This window comes from Dysidea avara, chromosome 4, assembly GCF_963678975.1.
Source record: "Dysidea avara chromosome 4, odDysAvar1.4, whole genome shotgun sequence".
Classification (NCBI taxonomy): domain Eukaryota; kingdom Metazoa; phylum Porifera; class Demospongiae; order Dictyoceratida; family Dysideidae; genus Dysidea; species Dysidea avara.
This window is the reverse complement of record NC_089275.1, coordinates 48,382,696-48,402,331: the sequence shown is the minus strand read 5'-3', so window position 1 is coordinate 48,402,331 and position 19,636 is coordinate 48,382,696. Positions and strand designations below refer to the sequence as shown.

General features: G+C 37.0%; 3 long non-coding RNA genes across 4 annotated transcripts; 2 read left to right on the top strand and 1 right to left on the bottom strand.

Moving 5' to 3' along the window:
- Positions 1-981: 981 nt before the first annotated feature.
- LOC136252586 (uncharacterized) lies at positions 982-2,578 on the bottom strand. Its single transcript, XR_010699715.1, has 4 exons — positions 2,468-2,578; positions 2,310-2,412; positions 1,427-1,501; positions 982-1,264 (listed from the first exon to the last, which is right to left on the bottom strand). It is a non-coding gene; the product is annotated as an uncharacterized lncRNA (long non-coding RNA).
- A 1,941-nt stretch (positions 2,579-4,519) lies between these two features.
- On the top strand, positions 4,520-14,077 carry LOC136252589 (uncharacterized). The gene is made up of 4 exons (XR_010699719.1): positions 4,520-4,762; positions 6,458-6,588; positions 8,347-8,483; positions 13,572-14,077. It is a non-coding gene; the product is annotated as an uncharacterized lncRNA (long non-coding RNA).
- Positions 14,078-15,836: 1,759 nt separating this feature from the next.
- Positions 15,837-17,648, top strand: LOC136252592 (uncharacterized). Of its 2 annotated transcripts, none has more exons than XR_010699723.1 (3): positions 15,837-15,888; positions 15,974-16,939; positions 17,066-17,648. It is a non-coding gene; the product is annotated as an uncharacterized lncRNA (long non-coding RNA). The 2 variants fall into 2 exon arrangements; XR_010699722.1 differs by having other exon boundaries at positions 17,005-17,648.
- The last annotated feature ends 1,988 nt before the right edge of the window (positions 17,649-19,636 follow it).

The window sequence follows — 19,636 nt, the reverse complement described above, 5'->3', positions numbered from 1 at the left end:
CAGTTCTAATCACACAACTGCATAGTAGGGATGCCACGATAGTCGTGACATACGACATGTCGTGACATAAAGCTTCATGATATGATATGACATAGGCTTCTTTATGTCGTGACATAAATATCTCCTAATAATGCACACTTTTCCATTCATTTTGATCAAATTTGATACAATAAATATGAGAAAAATTGACAAATAAGTATGGGCAATGTTGGTTGTCGATGTCATAATTAATATTAATGATGTTTAAGTTGATATTTTTGCATGTTTAAATCAAAATAGCTATACAGTTTCATAAGTAACAGTTTCAGTTGTGAAACGTTAATTATGTCGTGACATATGACATGTCGTGACATAAACCTCTATGACATATGACATAAACATTTCTATGTCGTGGCATCCCTACTGCATAGTTAGTTTACTGTGTGTATATTGTGCTCGTGTACAATGTACATGTGTGAACGTGCAAAATGTACATCCTGCTATAACACTATCAGCAATGGTCTCCTAGCATCCACCTTGTTGCTATTTTACATAGCAACCCTTAGCAACCACCTCGTTGCTATGGTAAAGGGTGCTATTCCTGTAGTAAAACTCTAAACTCTATAGCTAGTTGTCAAGTAAGTAGAATCACAATAGCCAACATGGATAGATAATTATGCAGCAGTATTGCAGATTATTTCTGTTAAGGCTAGTTCTGTTGGCTAATCATTTCAATGGTACATAATTTTTTTTGTTAATTTTACTCAGTGACTGTCAATGTTGTGAGCACTACAAGAGGCTGGATAATGTCACAAGATCGAAGTATGTCATAATTGTGTACCACTTGTATGTATCATCCAATCATCATTCAGGTAAAAAGAGAAGATGTCGTTGTGGTCTGTGTGAGGGATGTAAAGCCAGTAACTGTAACATTTGTAAATATTGTAAAATACCAACACTAAAGAGGCATAAAACATGTATGTATGTTTTTAAGTTGATCAGTTGACAAAATACAATATTCATTTAATACTTCTATAATGATTTGATTCAACGAAAATATAATTTAATTGTCAGTCTTGCTATCACTACTGCTGTATGCATAATCTGATTGTTCATATTTTAACTCTTCCTGCTCACGGAGATCTTCTACAGTTCTATCGTGGAATAACATTGCTCCTTCTTTCAACATTCCACAGCTCCAGCTTTTGCTTTTCTTAGGATGGCAATTTTTCCCAGGAGAAATCTTTTCTCTACTCTTACACTGATATCAGCCAAGTGTAGTATCCTAAGTGTGATAATTATATAGATACAAGTGCATCATCATCAGTCATTTATACAAAACAAAAATTTTACGTGTTGTATAGTTAAGTATATACACATCATAGAATTTCTTAAGTAGTTTCATATAAATTAAGCATTAATATAGAGTGCTATATGATGTACGAACCTCAAGTTCTACTATCACCATCATCGTGCTATTGATCATGGTTAGTTTCAACTGTGCACAGCATACTTTCAGTCACTGCAAGAAACAACATAATTATATACATAATAGCATGGAGTACTGGTGTGTATTATTCTGTATGAGTAACTGTTTTATTAGAGTGTTTTGATCACATGTTCTCTTGTTCTTGTATATACACACTTGTCTATAACACTTTTGTGCACCCATACAACACACTATCCCAGCCTGTTCTTATTGTGTCAGACATCAGTGAACAGAACACTCATCATGACCATGTAGCCAGTAACAACTATTAGCTGTTAACATTGCTACATGTACAGGAGGATCTTCATGGATTTTGTGAAGGCAAGGCTTTTACAACATGAAGATCTGAGGGTGTGATCTCTAGTGGGTTGTTACTGTATAAACATATACTGTAAGTGGAGTCATTGTGGGATTAGCCATTTTGAAATTGTCACACAATGTTAAAATAAGTGTGGAAGACTGAACAAGTTTTTGTTCAGTGAAGAGCAGAAAGCTTGCACTGTAGTACTGGTAGTTTTGGAACATGGCATGATGGCAAATTCAAGGGGGTATTCTGATCTGTGTCCTTCGCCAAACTCGCTTTGACCCTTGACTTTTACTGAAAACGCATTAACTCTTGACTAAATTCTAGTAAAATTACATCTAAGCTGTTGCCTAAAAGTATCAATCATGCCTGGTATACACTTTACAAACTGTGTTGTTCTTTAACCAGCTGCATGCAAATTTCCACCTTTTGACTTTCACTTTATGGCTGAGTACGGAGATCAAAGAACAAGTGTCATCCCCTTGCAATCTTAAATGTGACTCACTCTTCACAAGGAGAATGAATAGTCATACTTACTTCAGTCAAACGTGAAAATGCATGTTGGAACCTGGACGCCGTGGTCTCAGAGTGTGCAGCACCTCGTCCAGCCCTAACTTCGGGTTGAAGCTAGCTCGCAGAACTGTACTCATGATGATACCATATAATGTGCTAATCATAGGTAATGTATACCATACCTCTTAATACTTCAACGAAATGTAGCCAGTTGGAGGCATATATCGCTTCGCCAGTTCGTCACGATCCTCGTCACGATCGAACAATCTTGAGTCACAACTCCAACCCACAATAACATATTCATGTATCTATGGCGACGTCTACAGCTCATCTGCAGGACTGCTGCAGGGGCAGCTGGGTCTGCGAATGATAAAGTTGCCACCGATTTCTCCTCCTCCAGGACTATATTTCTCAGTATGCGAGGTAAAGTATGTTTTAATATAGAAGTATAGTCCATCGCCTAGCTCCTCAGTGTATATAGAGGATGACACTGACAGTTTTCATCATGGAGTTTAATGAGAGAGGGGTGTATTCAAAGCAATGCCTTATTGGCTTTTACTGTTTGTAATTTATAAGAATACGCTTCCTTCTGTGATTGATGATGTATTGTTCCAATATGCTCATGACACCAGAAATAAGTTCTGCGTTGTGTGCCGTTCATTGTACAGCCCTTTGGGTGATGCTGCCATAAGAGAATCTTGTGTGTTAAGCATAGTCTTTCTTATGGAGTAGTGATTATCTAGCCTGGGAAAAAATATGGGATGGTTGAGATGTAAATTAAACTTTTCTCATTTAACAGATCTATAGATACATGTATTTGTGGTGCCCAGTCCAGTTTGTATTGTCCAGTTGCTGAGGCACCTCTTGAGGTGCCAATAGACAAATTCCATAATAAGGCTTTATAGCATATAGAAATAACCGTTGTTACTAGCAACCTGAATTTCCCATTATTTTTAGGTGATAACATCTAAAGTAACGTCTCCAAATTTTGAAAGGATAGCATATATATGTCATAAGATATGACATTTTTGAAAATTGCAGTTTTTCCATACATATCTATGTGAGAGGGTTACAGTTGCCCCTTCTGGGCAGTTACAAAAATGAGGTATTTCAAACCAAAAATTCACAAGTACATATATCTCATAATTTGTAGGTGGAATGTCAACAATAATCTCTCCAAGTTATAAATGGATAGTGTATATAGGTCATAAGATATGACATTCTTTGAATCCCATGATTTGTGTGATTACCGAGAAGGGGCAACTGTTGCCCCTCTCATTGACAATGTATGGGAAAATTGTAACTTCAAAAATGTCATATCTCATGACTTATATATGCTATCTTTATAAAACTTGGAGAGGTGACTTAAGACATTGACACCTACAAATAATGTAAAATTTAGGTTGCTAGGAGCAACGGTTGATTTTTTCATTATTATGAATTTGTCCATTGCTGTGCAGGTCATAGAGGCTCTTTTTTAAAGTCCATTTATTATATACTGTTTTGTATTTTTTATTTTAAAATATCACATCAAACAAAGAGTGTTTGATGGTCAGCTAAAGTGGTGTTGACCAAGTTGTGATCCATGTAAAGGCTGGCTTCCGTATAACTGCAAATCGTCTACGTTGTTGCCTGAGTCAGAGTGTCTGCTCTCCTAACTCTTGTGGAGGCTCTGAATGTGTAGATGGTTGTACAGAAACCAGATATCATAGTACATTCACGTTGTGAATTGCAACAAGAAGGAACTACCTATGGAATCATCAAGCTTCTAATGAATATCTTATCTGAACTATATTTTGCTGGTGTGGATTCCCTCCTTCCTTCAGTCCATGTAACTTGTATTCAGTGGGTATGAAATTAGACTGTTCACTTTTTAATCTATCACTTACAAAAATGTGACCATATTACGGAATGCAATAATTTTGTATTACATGGTTAAAGTTTCCTCAACTTATTGACTTCATTTCTGTTTGTACTGGGTTTCATCAGTATCATTCAACAAGGGGAATCAGTGGCGGATCTAGGATATTTAAAGGAGGTTTTTGAAAATTTATATAGTGCCTCTGAAGACATGCCTCCAGAAAATTTAGAAGATCTGAGGTCAGATTTTAGGCTACTTTGTAGGTCTCTAACTATTACATAGATATGTCTCTCTAAATAATAGTTAGACGTCAAGAACCAGGGTTCCGTAGAACCTCGCGTAGAACCCAGTGGTTCTTGACGTCTAACTTATTTAGACTACAACTCGTTATTGTACCTTGAGTTGACAGCTGCTTGTAAATAGGAAATGTATGGCTAATTACTAGAAACAAGCCCTCTACACCTCCCGACATGGCGGGACCTCAGCGTGGCTGTTGCTACCCGTTTAAACGCCCATGCGTTGCCAATGCTACAGGCGCGTGCTATGTGTCGAAGTACTGGACTCAGCGAGTGGACTACAACTCATTGTTGCTGTTGTTGTGCCTCGACAGCTGCTTGTAAGCCAGTAATGTAGTGTTGATTAGTACAAACAAGCCCATTACACCTCCCTCTAATTCAGTACGGCTGTTACTAGCCATTTAAATGCCCATGCGTTGTCAATGTTACAGGCGCGTAATTATCGTGTTTCGTATCGCCTCAGAGCGTGGTCTCTATTGGACATGACCGTGGCTCTACGAGATTTAGAGACCACGTTTTCAGCCAATCAAATTTCAGTATCAAACTTGTTGTAGTCTAAGTATACTGATTACAATACATGTAATCAGCTAACTAACTTTTATAATTGATAATTTTCCACTTTGTCATGTGTTATATACAGCAGAAGGTTTTCTTGGGATTCCCAACATTATATCAAACTACAATTGTGTGTATAATTGACTTTGTTAAGTTTGTAAACAAGTTCAGTTTTGTTGAGGTACCAAAATGTAAAAGGTGACCTGGGAAATTGTATGTCTATTTTTGGGTGTAAGAATGACATCAAGACTTCAAACAAATTCATCCCACCGTTCTATTCCACTGTTTATACTGAGGGGTAGATAACGACCTGAAATTTCATAGATCATCTCTGAAATTATTTCTGAAAGATGAAATATTGCCTGAATTTTATACAGTTTGAAATATGAGATTTGAGAGTCTAAAATTATAGATTTACTAATTTTGAAATTAATGAATTTTAAGGAAATTTTAACTGAAATTTCTCTTGAAAGATGAAATTTGGGCAGTCATATTTCTGAAAGATGCAATATGGGCAGTCATCTTTGAAACTTTGTAGACAATTTTGGCTTGTTACCTACCCCTCGGTTTATGCACACCCAATACAATAGCACTGACTACTGGTATGGTCCTCCCATCATCCTTGAAGTGATGAAATGAGCTATCATTATATCATTATTAATAGTCACCTCATGGTAATCAAATAATCAATAGTGACTGATTACACAATTAGTGACTAGTCTGGCACCACCGACCCTATTTAGGTGCTTATACAAGCGTCCCGAAAATGGGGTCTGGTCTGTCTAGCATTCAGGACTTGTGTTTAGGAATGCGTAATTACACTGCAGCTTGCGTTAGCAAACATATCGAACAGCGAAGAATTCAATCACACAGTGATGTTTTAAGGGTTTCAATCAGTTAATTTCTATGGGCAGTTGATGTTTAGGCTGTGGAGATGATATTTCTACTAAGGCGTCTATTACACACAAATGGTAAATGGAAAATCGTCCCTGGGTTTATTCACCCTGACACAAAAAGAACTTGCGCAACTTTCGTTTTGTGACTTTCGTCTCAGTATTTACTCATGTCGTACGGCCAAAATGCATTTAATTGGCAATACTGCGATTTGATTTTGTGGTCATACACAATTGTTCACAAAACACTCTAATAGAACGTACACAATTATTGTGGCCTCTTTTAATGTTGGTGGTTGAGCTGTTTCAGTGATCATATTTCAACTTGAATGTAAACCACTATTTGTACCTCATGACCTCACTGATCAGATGACATCATTACACAGGCTCTTTTTGGTCCCATTTGTAAATGAGGTAGTGTCACTAGACAGGAATACCTGTCTGTACCAGTCACTATTGTATGACAATTCTTTCAACAAGTGACACTGTAGTTGTGTTTGTGTAGTGTCAGCATTGTGTTCTGTTAGTTGTTCTGTGTTATAACTAATTACTACCTGTTGTCCTCAGGGCATGTCCAACACTGTGTTCACCTTAAAGGTGCTAGAGGTACAGAACAATGAGGGAAACAGTTATGGACAGTCATCCTAATGGAACAGATGGTGATTAACAACATCAAGATGGATCAAGCACATCTTCTGGTAATCTCCTTGTACCTTACTCATTGAGAGTGTAGAGAAACTTATATAAGTTTATGTTGATGTGTGTGTGTGTGTTTGTGTGTGTGTGCGTTTGTGTGTAGTGTATTACAGCCCACCCAGCTGTAATATCAATGGGTACCTGGTGTGTACTGGAAAAGTAAATGCCCAACTGTCCTTGTCTCATTTAGCAGTGTTGGGAACTTTGGGTTTTGCAACCTCACTCTGTGAGACTTGGACAGTCCTCCTGCAGGTTACTAGCCCTGCCCCATGAGGATTTTCCTGCACAAGACTCAAGCGCCTGAGTGGTACACAGGAATCCGAGTGCGGGCTGCAATACCTTTGTTTCAGACAGCTGCTGTATGCTTTGTGTGTGTGTGTGTTTTGTGATTTACGGTCCAGTTTTTTATATAAGGAACACTGTTACATGTCATGGCCACCTCTGATAGGTCCCAATATACATAACTAAGGTGTACTTCATGATTTCATCAGTAAGACCACCTCATTATTGAGGCCACATTGTTTGGTCCCACAGGTAGTGCTATTAATGAGTTTCACTGTATGTGTGTGTGAAGTGGACTAGTCAACTACTAAACTGTAAAAGTGTATTGGCTTATGAGTGACCTGATGAAAAGTGGTGTACTTGTGATCATGTAAACCATATAATTGGTAACACCTTGTGTGGTGAGAATTTTTATTTATTAATTTTTATAGCTTTACAGCATTCATGTACAAAATTACAATTAAAATTATTGGTGTGCATGCTGAAGGCATGCCAGCAACTAGTTCTAACATCAGTGAGTGAAAATATAAGAAGATTAAATAGTCATTTAGTTGTAGGAATGGGTTCTTTGGAACATCAATAGCATGGGCATAGAATGTAAAATGTGCAGGTTCTTGCGGAGTTGAAATTGTTAGAAAAGTGGTTCCATAAATAATCAGTTATTCGGTGCTTGATTGTGTTCACATTTTCAGAATATTCACATGTAGCAGACTTCAACCTGTTAAAACACTCTAATAGAACATACACAAGTACAGTAGACCCTTGCTTATCCAACCATGATTTGTCTGTACCCTTGTTTATTGGAATTTGAAATGACTGTTTATTTAGAGTGTTTCAAATGTGAGTGTATGTTCTATTAGAGTATTTGAATGGAGCTTTGCATATAAACAAATGAGCTTCAACTATTCACTTCTGTGAGCACCTTTAGTATTGTTTGAGACAATTGGGGTTTGGATAACTGAGTGTTAACTTGTATTGCGGTACAAGTGGAGTTCAACTTGTTTCAGTATTCACATGTCAACCTGAATGTACAACACTATTTGTTTACACAATACTCTTGTAGAGTAATGTGTGTGTAGACCATAACAACCCTGGTGTGGATAGGAGTGTGACTTTAAAGTGACTACTGTTAGAAATGTGTAACATCAAAGTGATGACCGAAGAATTGCTGTTAATAATGATGTGTTATAACGACATTAATATCATTGCAGTCATTTCATTGTCACCGCCATTAATATTGACGTTACCTTAAGCCATGTCATTTGTAGGACCACACTCACAGCTGGACTATTAATATACCAACATTACTGTATCATGTTACTGTACAATTGAAATATCATAATATGTATTACACTTCACTAAACATATAGTCACAATTTGTACAGGTGGTTGAGATGGGATATGTATTATGGCTACATACACATTTGATAATCTGTTAACCAGTCATTGAGTGTCTGCGCATGCGTACATTTTATTAGAGTAACTACACACAGTGTTACTGGAGGACTACTCCATGATGTGTCTGAGGTCCTGGGATTGCTGCTGCTGTCGTATGTAATTGTTGAGGACACATTATTTAGTGGTACTTGTGCTATACCCTCCAGGACTGGTTCAGGTAATGAACTATCTACCATAACAGTTACTTAGTTAACCTCCACACCATTAATACCACCCATCCTTGTTAGTGGTGACATACAATCATCCCACCACTAAAATGATGTGGCTTCTATTTGAGCAAGTACAAATGTGATTTAATAGGGATCACAGAAAGTGATCAAGGTCGTTTACACTTGTGGATTAAATGTTCACTAGTATAGGTGTAGGTGTATCCTACTTGTTTCATTACATATGATCCCTAATTGAACTAGTACTTGTTTGTTACCATAAATATATTATGACTAGTTATGGTGAACTGCACACATACTGCTAGGCATGCCATAAAATTTTTAAACACATGCTCCATACATCTACTACTGAGAAGTTTGAAACATTTCAAATGAAAAACAGTATGAGAAGTGTCTCAACAATCACTACAGAAAATATGGACAATAACTGTGAATAGCATGTAAGAATATAGTCCGGTAGATTTAAGGTTGGACCCGGAAAAAATTCGAAGAAAGCTGATTTTGGTATCATTAGTAAGCAAATTTTTCATAGAATAACATATCCAAAATCCTCTAAAATCCATCTTGGGGAAAAATGTTTATGGCCAATTTAGTATTGAGGCATATGTGACTGGATTCAGGAAAGTGGATCTTCCACACATATCCAATTTACCAACTTTGACAACTCATAACTTCAGATTGGAAAATGGTATTGACTTGAACTTTGATCAGTAGTGAGCACCAGCATCACTTATTAGTTGCAGAAAATTTCAGGTTGATATTCACCTTGTACACTAAGGTGTGGTTTCTTTATTAAATGCATTTAGTATAGACCTATTTTTGCAAATTTGGTCATTTGTGGCTAATAACAAAAATGCATATTATTCTTAAAATATTTTCTCATAAGAAATTCATTGCAATCAATATTAGCTGTATGAAATAAGGATAAGACTAGTTATAGAAATAAAAGGTGCCTATCATGTAAGTTCTGAACAAATATATTTGTCACGATTATTGTAAACAGTTTCTTCAGCACTTCTGCAACTCTCTCCCCTGCAACTGCCACATGCTGCTTAATCCATGATTACACCGAGAGCATAATATTGCTACCACATGGATTTGCAGTAGAAAGCTTGCATTTAGATTGTACAAATTTAAGTTAAGACTTCTGGTACTAGTCCCATGTCTGTTATCATCAGTTGCATATAATCTCGATCCTTCTAGTTTCCAGCTCCATTATGGTAATGGATCAAGTTAGCCATTAAGTTCCTTCTAATGAATAACTTGTAGATGCACATACAAGTTGTGAAAGTGTGTTGTTCTTGCAATCATTTGCACATCATTTTCTTCTTGATTAGGCCAACTTTATCCCGTTCAAATGTTGCAGATGTTGTATCACAGCAACTCCATGCAGGCATGTGAAAAGAGAAGATGTAATTATGACATTACAATAAGACCCATGTGCCCAATAATGTCATCAATTTTCCAATGTTCAAATGTTTCCCAACCTTTGAAAGAAAATATATACTTGCTATGCTCTGGTGCACTGTGCAGGAGGACAAGAACATCAGTGTCAACAACACACTTTATTTCCTTCAATTGCAAATTGAAGTGCACATTGAACAATCAGTGTGTCAGTATCCAAATTACTCTGATGCACAACCTGGCCATCATCTCTCAGATATTGGACAATCAATTGATGTTTGCTCAAACTTCCTGGTTTTTGTATGCTTCCATAGATTCACTTGACTGAATATCTGCACCTGCACATACGTACCATAACATACCTGGGGATGCTGCCAGCCCTACACACTGATTGCACACATGGAGATTCTGACATACTGATAGTCCAATGCGCATTTCAATTTTGCAATTGAAGGAAGTAGATTGAATGTTGTAGCTGATGACAACAATGAAGTTCTTGTGTTACTGGTGCACGCTGGAAGCAGAACATGACAAGTACATATCTCTTTTCATTCAGAGGTTGTAAAACATTTGAAGATCTGGAAAAATGATGACGTTATTGAGCACATATGTAGGTCCTCTTTTCACATTCCCGTGTGGCTGTGATACAATGTCCGCAACATTTGAAGAGGTAAAGTTGGCCTAATCAGCAATCAAATGATGTGCAAACAATTGAAAAGTTAATGATAGATTATATAATGCAACAATTGCACATGTTGAAAAAGTTGGAGTTTGATGGGAATCAGTCTGATTTAGTCTCAGGTATACAAAACAAAGTACATGGAAATGGCATCAGAAAGTTATTACACATGCAAGCTGTGAAAGTGTGCTAACCCTTGCAGTTGGATGGAGCTTTCAGGATCAATGGTTTTAGCTGATGCAAGAAGTTATTCATTGGAGGGAACTTAATATGGGGCTGGAAACTAGAAGGATTAAGGCTGCAACCGATGATGATAGACATGGGACCAGTCCCATAGATCATATAATTAAGTTTGTACAATATATATTCCAGCTTTCCACTGTAAATCCATGTGGTAGTAATATTATGCTCTTGTTGCAAACATGGATTATTAATGTGTTGCAAAATGTGGAGGAGAGAGTTGCTGAAGTGCTAAGGAAACTATTTCTTGTGAAAAAATAATTTAAGGATAGCACATTTTTGTTGGTCACAAATGACCAGATTTGCAAAAATGGGTCTGCAAATACATCCGATTGAGAAACCACAACTTAGTGTTCAAGTTGAATATCAATCTGAAATTTTCTCCACCTAATAAGTGATGCTGGTGCTCACTACTGATCAAATTGCAAGTCAATACCATTTTCCGATCTGAAGTTACGAGTTGTCAAAGTTGGTAAATTGGATATGCGTGGAAGATCCACTTTCCTGAATCTAGTCATATATGCTAAATGCTAAATCGGCCATAAAAAATTTTCCCTGAGGTGGATTTTATGGGATTTTGAATATGTTATTCTATGAAAAATTCGCTTTCTAATGATACCAAATTCAGCTTTCTTTGAATTTTTTCCAGGTTCACCCCTTTTTGCAGTTATATCTACCGGACTAATACACAATATAAAGTTTCATCAAAATAATTATGAGGGTATACATTTCTGGTAAACTAAACTATGAAGCAGCAAAATTTCTATCTGCAAAAATTTCCATCTCTACTGTAGTTGCTTCAAACTTACTAAGTATTGTATGGGTGCAGTAGTACTGTGTATTAAGGGTCATGAAGGTTTACATATTCTCACATAAAATAATGACCAAAAACTATTCTCACAGTACCTTCACTGTGCCTTGACAATATTATATAGCTAAGTACAAAAGTGTCTTCAAAATGCTTCTGACAAGTTGGAAATTTTTATATTTTATTATAGAACTTTGCGTGGGCGAGATCAAAGGAAAAGGTGTACTTTAAATTTCATAAAGTACACTCTCAGCCGGCCAACTGCTTCATCGACCACAAAGAGTGCTTTATTGCACCGCAAAGAGTGCTTTATTCGTTCAATAAAGCACTCTTTGCGGTGCAATAAAGCACTCTTTGTGGGCAATAAAGCACAGTTGCCCACGTGCCTTAGTGTAGGCTAATAGCCTACGGGGCTCGCGCCAGTATGACTAATCACCCAAGCCGGTGAAGGCTGATAGCCTCGCCGCGCTGAGTGATCAATCACCCCAGCCAATACGAGTTCCACCACTGGATTGCTTTTATAGACATACCTAAATGCTTCGATGATGGGTGGGAGAAGATAACGTTGCTGTTACGTTTGTTAATGTAAACGGACAAGTCCTGGAGATATCACGGAAATACTTCACCATGTGACTCGCAATAGAATCGATTGTGGGTTGCGAGCAAAACCTGCCAAAAGACGCGATGAACGTCTACTATGCCAAACTATGGTGAAATACGCGTGAGTTACTTTGTTAAACTAGTTTGTGTGCGTTCAGGCTGCTAATAGTTCGTGCAACGCTTGTTAATTACGAGTCCTAGTGTATGGTGAAGCTACACGACTAGAAAGTTCCATAAATCATTTAAAGCATAGCCTTGCTCATGCTATATGAAAAATAAAGTACTCGGCCGCGCCTCGTACTTTATTTTTCATATAGCACTCGCGGCTATGCTTTAACATATACATATAGTGGAATTTTCTACTAACTGTGTATACTATATGCCTTCAGACAATTGTAACTTGATAATGGCTAAGCTTGATTATTTTACTATTAGACATCACTTCAGTTTGACTAGTGAATTTCGGCATAACCCAGTTTGTACAATGTATGCATCATGGGCTCACTTTTGTCCTTCATTGTGTATAGTGAAGAAACTGCACAGTACATAACTATACACAATGAAGGACAAAAGTGAGCCCATGATGCATACATTGTACAAACTGGGTTATGCCGAAATTCACTAGTCAAACTGAAGTGATGTCTAATAGTAAAATAATCAAGCTTAGCCATTATCAAGTTACAATTGTCTGAAGGCATATAGAAACCTTGTGTATTATGTGGTATAATGTATGTACATCAGATGTGTTTGGTTGTGTCTCTGTACAATTAACTGAGAGGTGTGTATGTGGTGGTGTGTGGGTGTATTATATGTAGTGTATGTACGTATAAATATATGTGTATAATTATGAGATATGGTAGGTCACAAGCAATACTTTGTATTGGTAGATTATCAGCCTAACATCTGGTGTATATTTATGACAACCGACATTTTATGCATTTTAACAGACCTTTACTTGAAGGGCCTACCATTATTATCATACAGTACAGTACAGAATTGTGTATTGTATAAGAGTAAGTACAGTGGACTCCCGGTTATCTGAACCCCTTTGTGGACATGAAGTTCTCTCCTTGCGTTGATGGCACATATTGAACAGTGCTTGTTCCTGACTCCAATGAACAGAAGTCCTTTGGTTGCTGTCCCAAATATAACACCAACACCAGAATTGTCAATATAGGAATGTCCATGGCTCCTCTTACTCCAGCCACCATCAACTACCACAGTTATCGCTGGCACTGTGTTGTGGTAGCTGCCTCGTTGGATGGCCAATTCCTCCTCTTTCTGACCAGCAATAAGTATTTGTTCAGTTACTGTTTCTTTAAATATTGTTCCCATGTCACATTCCAGGTCAATGAAGGATGGGGTACTCAGAGAAGGGACTTGGAAACAGGCCAATTGTTCCTTCATGTATTCAGCACCACCTCCAGTAGCTATCTGCCCTAAAGCAGCACCGATGTTCACATCATAGTGATTAGTGCCATTGATGGTAGTAATTTCAGAGGTGGTAAACCGAAACAACGAGGAACACTTCAAGCACTGGCATACCATTATCGATGCTAGCCCATAATGACGGCTTGTACCCAAGGAAGAAGAACGCAAGGCTGAATGTTGGGTGATGGTTTCAATAAATTTGCCCTGCAGCACTAGAGAAATTACTCTGTTGCCTGCTAATAAACAGTTGGGTGGTGATGAGTTAGCTGCACAGAAGAATGAGAAGATGCTGTAATAACTTTTTTATTAGTAATAGTGTATAGTTGTTTACCTGTTGTCTTGACTTGTGTATTCACTGTATTGTTAGTTTCATGGTCTAGTTGTAATTATAACAATAATAAAGCTGTACAATTATGTCTTAATTTACCATTTGTTTTGCTCCACCTGGCTTGTATGGCAGCAGCTGCTTGTTGTTTACGCTTGTGCTGCATTGCTTGCCCATGTACCAGTAGTTCTTGGTTACTATGCATGGTCTTGCGCCCTAATTAGCTACGTGCCTACTTTGCTTTATCCCGTTACATAATGGCCGCATGTGACGTAAAGTATTTGATATGGCTTCTTTGTGCGCGTTATTGCTTTATCACCACCTTAATGTCAGCCCTTCATGCATACATTGAACTGGTATATAGTTCATTTCTGCCCATATACCACTTTTTCATGTTTTGTTTAACTCATCTTCTCAGAAAACACTGCTAACATGTAGCAGTACACATGTAGTTAACAAGCTTTATGCTTCAGGAGGTGCATTTAAGAGTTGTGTACCTTTGTTTATTACTGTAGTTTTTGATCTGTGTGTGGTTCTGTTTCTCTGTGTAGTCATTCTATTGGTTGTGTTTATTCTCCTCCAGATGAACAAGCGAAGAACTGATTTATGATGTAATCCTACACGTCTACACTTCATGTTGGGGAAACCAACTTGAATATGGCTGCAGAAATATGACCAACTAGTAAATATTCAGCTACCGATGTTGACATATCAAGAGGTAGGTATATTAGTGTACAAATAGAACCTGGACCAGTTAGTTATCTAAACTGTTGACTAAATTTCAAATGAATGCTTTATTAATTGAAGTGTTCAAATAGTCTATAATTTTTGAAGAACAAGTTTTGTGTACATTCCAGATACATCTGAAGTCCATATCATCCCCAAGGGTTTTGTATGTAATGTAAAGTCCAGAATTTAGTATCGTACCAATTATGACTTTTTATTTTGGAGTTTTAAAAATTCTACTTGTGTATAGTATTATCCACTAAGAGTAATGCTTGTAAGGTCAAGTATACAGATAAACTAATGTGAGGACATCTGTATTGCTAATGACCATCAGATATTTTACTCTTCAATACAAGTGTACAGGGTAGCATTGTATCTGTTTAGGTATGGATTGTGGTCACCATATGTGGTCTCCACAAAGCACCAACAAAATACCTTAATGTGTACAATGGCATAGAGTTCTTGATGTCAGCAGTAAGGTGTACTTGGACATGGACTTGACTCAAACTAACAGTAAACTGTCTTGACCATGTTGCTGTGTGTATTCTAAAATTCTAATTTTAGCAGCTACAATTAATTCACACACAACTATCAGTTGCCCTGACTGTTAGACATGAGGATACATGTAGTTTATAGACATAGCTGATATACTGGTAAAGCTAGCAGAATAAGTAACATAATACCATCTATGCTACATAACAGGTGTTAGATCCATTTTAAGACTGTGATTATGCTTGTAATCATAAGAAACAATTCACTGTAACCTGAATTGCCTGTGTTGTGTTGTGGCACCCAAATGAAGAGAATGTGATACTACAGAGCCTGAGGGTTTCTAAATTCCATAGAACCCTGTGTTTTGAAGTCTAACTTATTTAGACCACAACCATCCTACATATATGGTGATAAATCTCAAGTAGCAGCTTTTGTTATTCCATTGATACCCCACTTGCTGTGGTCTTACTAGGTTGAAAATTTAGTATCTTTAGTTGATAGTTAACTGTTCAAATTGGCATATCTGTGCATATTTGTAGTTATTTTTCACATATTTTAATGTACTCTCATAGTTCTTTCATCATCTGTTCACTATGTCTGACCATAGGAATGAAAGAGAGTCCACATGCCAGAAGGAGCTTTTGGTCATCCGATTCTAGATTTCAGAAATTGATGTTGTCATCACTACAGGTGAGGCTATCTGTTATAGTGCACTTGTGAGGGTCATGTGGCTTACATTTCTTCCTATCTTTTAATGGTTTTCTATTACATCTAGGGCCACTGTTTGGTGATGTCGTTACTTCTGGACTGGTGGACAGACAAATTGGAGAATTGTGATACGTAGTTAGGTGTAGCCCAGTGGCCTCATATGGATTCTTCAGTGGTGTGTATTGTACTATCATGATGTGCCATATCATTTAGGGTGCAATCGTCAAGTGTTTCTGGCATTCCCAGAGTGCTCTGGAGGTGTGTGGTCTCACTTGGTGGGTTAGGTATACACGACATCTATAGCCCCCTTCATGAACTGGTAAACACCAACTATGAAAAGAAAATTGAGATTTATATACATTAAACTGATTTGCATATATGCCCTGGATGTACATAAAATAATAAATTATTCTATAGAAAGAATTATAGATATTTTTCGCATCTTTGACCGAGCTATATGACACACAAATTCTCACTATAGGTCTATGCAAATGGAGCCATCAAGTTGATTAATAATTTGTAGACATTGATTTTTTTTTTTGTGTAGTGATCTTCTGGTGTATTAATAAGCACCAGTTGTAATGTTGTGAATGTTTTAGTGTTTGAAGTGTGTTTGTATGAAAATTGTTATAAGATTTTCAGTGGCATTCACAAATGCGGGGGGTGGTAGGTTATTGGTCCAGCTTTGGTCATGAAAAGAAAAGGTGCTCCAGTGTGGGACGTACCCTCAATAGCCTTGCTCACCTGATGTGTTGTGTGGTAAAGTATGTGGAGAGCAGATCAGCTGATGGCATGTGGTTAACAGTGTTCTCTACCACGTTGGCTATCTGAGGTAAGTGGAAGGTGAAGATGTCATGGTTGTGAGAAGGAGTCATTGTGGCTTGGTTGTCAATGATCACCATCTTGCCCACTACGCATTTTGGAATCACATCCTGATCAGGTGGTCTCCTCCATGTTAGGGAGGTAATGGTGGAGTAACATTTGGAAATAATTGGCTGAGATTCCGCTAACCTTTGCCATCACTTTATTGCAGGTAGTTTCAATACTGTTACCTAATTCATACAACCACATTACCATTTTGTATTATACTTTGTTCAGCTTGTGTGTGCCACCATCAAATACTTTGTACATGTCATCATGTACGGCTGCTTCTTATCAGAACTGAGCCACAATGTGCAGAAGTATTGTGTTGGAAGAAATATCCATGCAAAATCAGGCCTAGGTCAAAATTATAGCAGTCATAAACTGACACTGGGACTTGTTTATTACCCAATTTCATACCATGATGATTATGAACAATAGTATAGTATTGTAATAATATGTGCCTGATTTGACAAAACCAGGCTTCCACATGCACACATCCAAATTTGTGACTTTGAAGGACCATAGCTCGATGTAGAAGGAAACTATAGCTATCACTTTCAAATTTTCACCTGTTATTGCATTAATGCAATGAAAACGTATTGTGAAAATTGTAGGTCAATAGCATACCGAGTGGTCAAGTTACAAGCGGTTAAAGTGAAAGGATAGGATGTGTGTGGAAAACTGGTTTTGTCAAATCCAGTCATGTACTATAGACTTTAATTATTTTTGTAATACTGTAATAGAGTGCACGTTTTATTCAAGAATTTCTAATAGAACTTTAGTGCAATCTAGATTTTCCACTGGTAGATTCACTACTTTATATCATTGAATCTGTACTTCATTTTTAAACAAATTATAATAATTATATTATTGTACATATTTTGTTAACTTTTTTATAGCATAGCTATGTTATACAAGTGTTGTTGTGACAGCTTTATTAAAGTATATCAATCTCGTTGATTGTCTCAAGCTCCGTAATATTTAAGAGACGTGGTTTGCCACTACAGCAAAACTGCAGCTGAATCGTTAAGGAATGTGGGTCACTGAATGCTCTGATCATTAAGGGTCAGACTATGCAATTGTTTATAAGTAGGTATCTACTCCCTCTTACAATAATACACTTCAAATAGTTTTGTGGCATCTAATTACGCTCCTCTCTGGTAAGGGTCAATTTAATGCCTTGGTATGTTTTCTTTGCATGACAAAGAGACAATTACCATGTAATTGAAAGGCAAAGCACAGAAGCCAAATCAACACCTTTCATTGTCAGCAAAGATGAATGGGACACAAAGGAGGACACTGGTAAATCCATGAAGAATGCATTGTACGTACTGCAGTATGCCGAAAGGCACGTGTCTGGCTGAAGCGATTTTGAACAGTGAAAAAATCAAGCCCATAGCCTTAGCTGCTATCAAGTTACGCTTGTCTGAAGGCATCAGTCTGTTACTAAGTCAGTCAGTCACACTAGAAAATTCCGTTGAATAATTTTAGTTAAAAAATTCATAGCAACTAGTTGAAAATGAATCTGAAGGCTTGTTTGGGCTTAATTTCACCTAACCAATACTGCTTCAGGGAAAAGTAAGGCTTGATGTTTTTTCACGGGCTATGCCCAAACCTTTATGGTCCCTACTATACAGTACTGTATGATAAAAGTTAGTTTTAATGTACAGTACAGTAAATTGGCCATATCTCAGGAGTGCTTAATGATAAAAAAACCAAAAAAACACCCAGTACCTGATTTAAGCCATAAAACAGAAAATTGACCAATGTGCCAAAAAGATAGGCTTACAAGATCAGGTCACAAATGTGACTCAATTTTGGAAAACCATCCTTTTTGCCACATTGGTCAATTTTCTCTTTTGTATCTAAAATGAGGCACTGGGTGTTGGCCTTTGTGTCAAAATTTCAGCTTGTTATCTTGTAAGGTTCCAGAGATATGGTCAATTTTACTGTCTAATACATTACAAAGTACATAACTTCATATTAATACATTGAATTCTGTGTGTGATTAAGCATGACAAATTGTGACAAATCATTTCGTTTACAATTAATTCTGTATAAAAATATTATAAAGAGACTTTTGATAGTTAAATCAAGTGTTCCTGGTCCTTTTCTTTAATTAAATGCCATGTATCATTGTCTAAGACTTAGTTTTAACATTCTAGCACCTGAACAAATCACCTCATTTGTAAGTTAATTGGTGTCCCACGCATGGTGAAATCACTACATGGTCTGATAAAATCATCCATATCTCCTAGCAGAAAGAAGCTTTGGGTGTGAAATTTCACCTTAATAAATGTGTAAAAAAATTAATTTAAAAAAATTGCTGAATTTTCAATTGAGTTTTCCTGCAAAAATAGCATGTGCCCAAAAGGATGGCTTTCCAAAATTGGGTCACAAATTATTATTCACAAAATCTTTCCCAAAGCTAAGTACTGTAATAATTACACTATGCATGGCCACAAGGGATTTTCCATATATATATATATAACTACCAGACTTGGACATAATATCAGGCAAATCCAAGTGACCATAATCCATTATAATATTATGTCCTATCCAAGCATGCTTACACTTAATAGGTGAAAAGACAAACCTCCATTCACCCCATTAGTTTTATACAAAGGCATCTGAACATCGATTGTGGGTTATAGAGTGGACTTTGGTACTCACACAACTTTATTCATGCACCATACAGCCTGTACGTAATGCTGTTTTAAAAGTGATTGTGGGTTTAATTTGCTTTAGTGCATGGTATCATTTCTAGCTATTTTATTATAACCTGTAACCCCATTAAAGTAAGCTAAGTTGTTAAGATAAACACTTAAGAGCAATTAATACATGAGAATGTCTGTCATGTGATTGA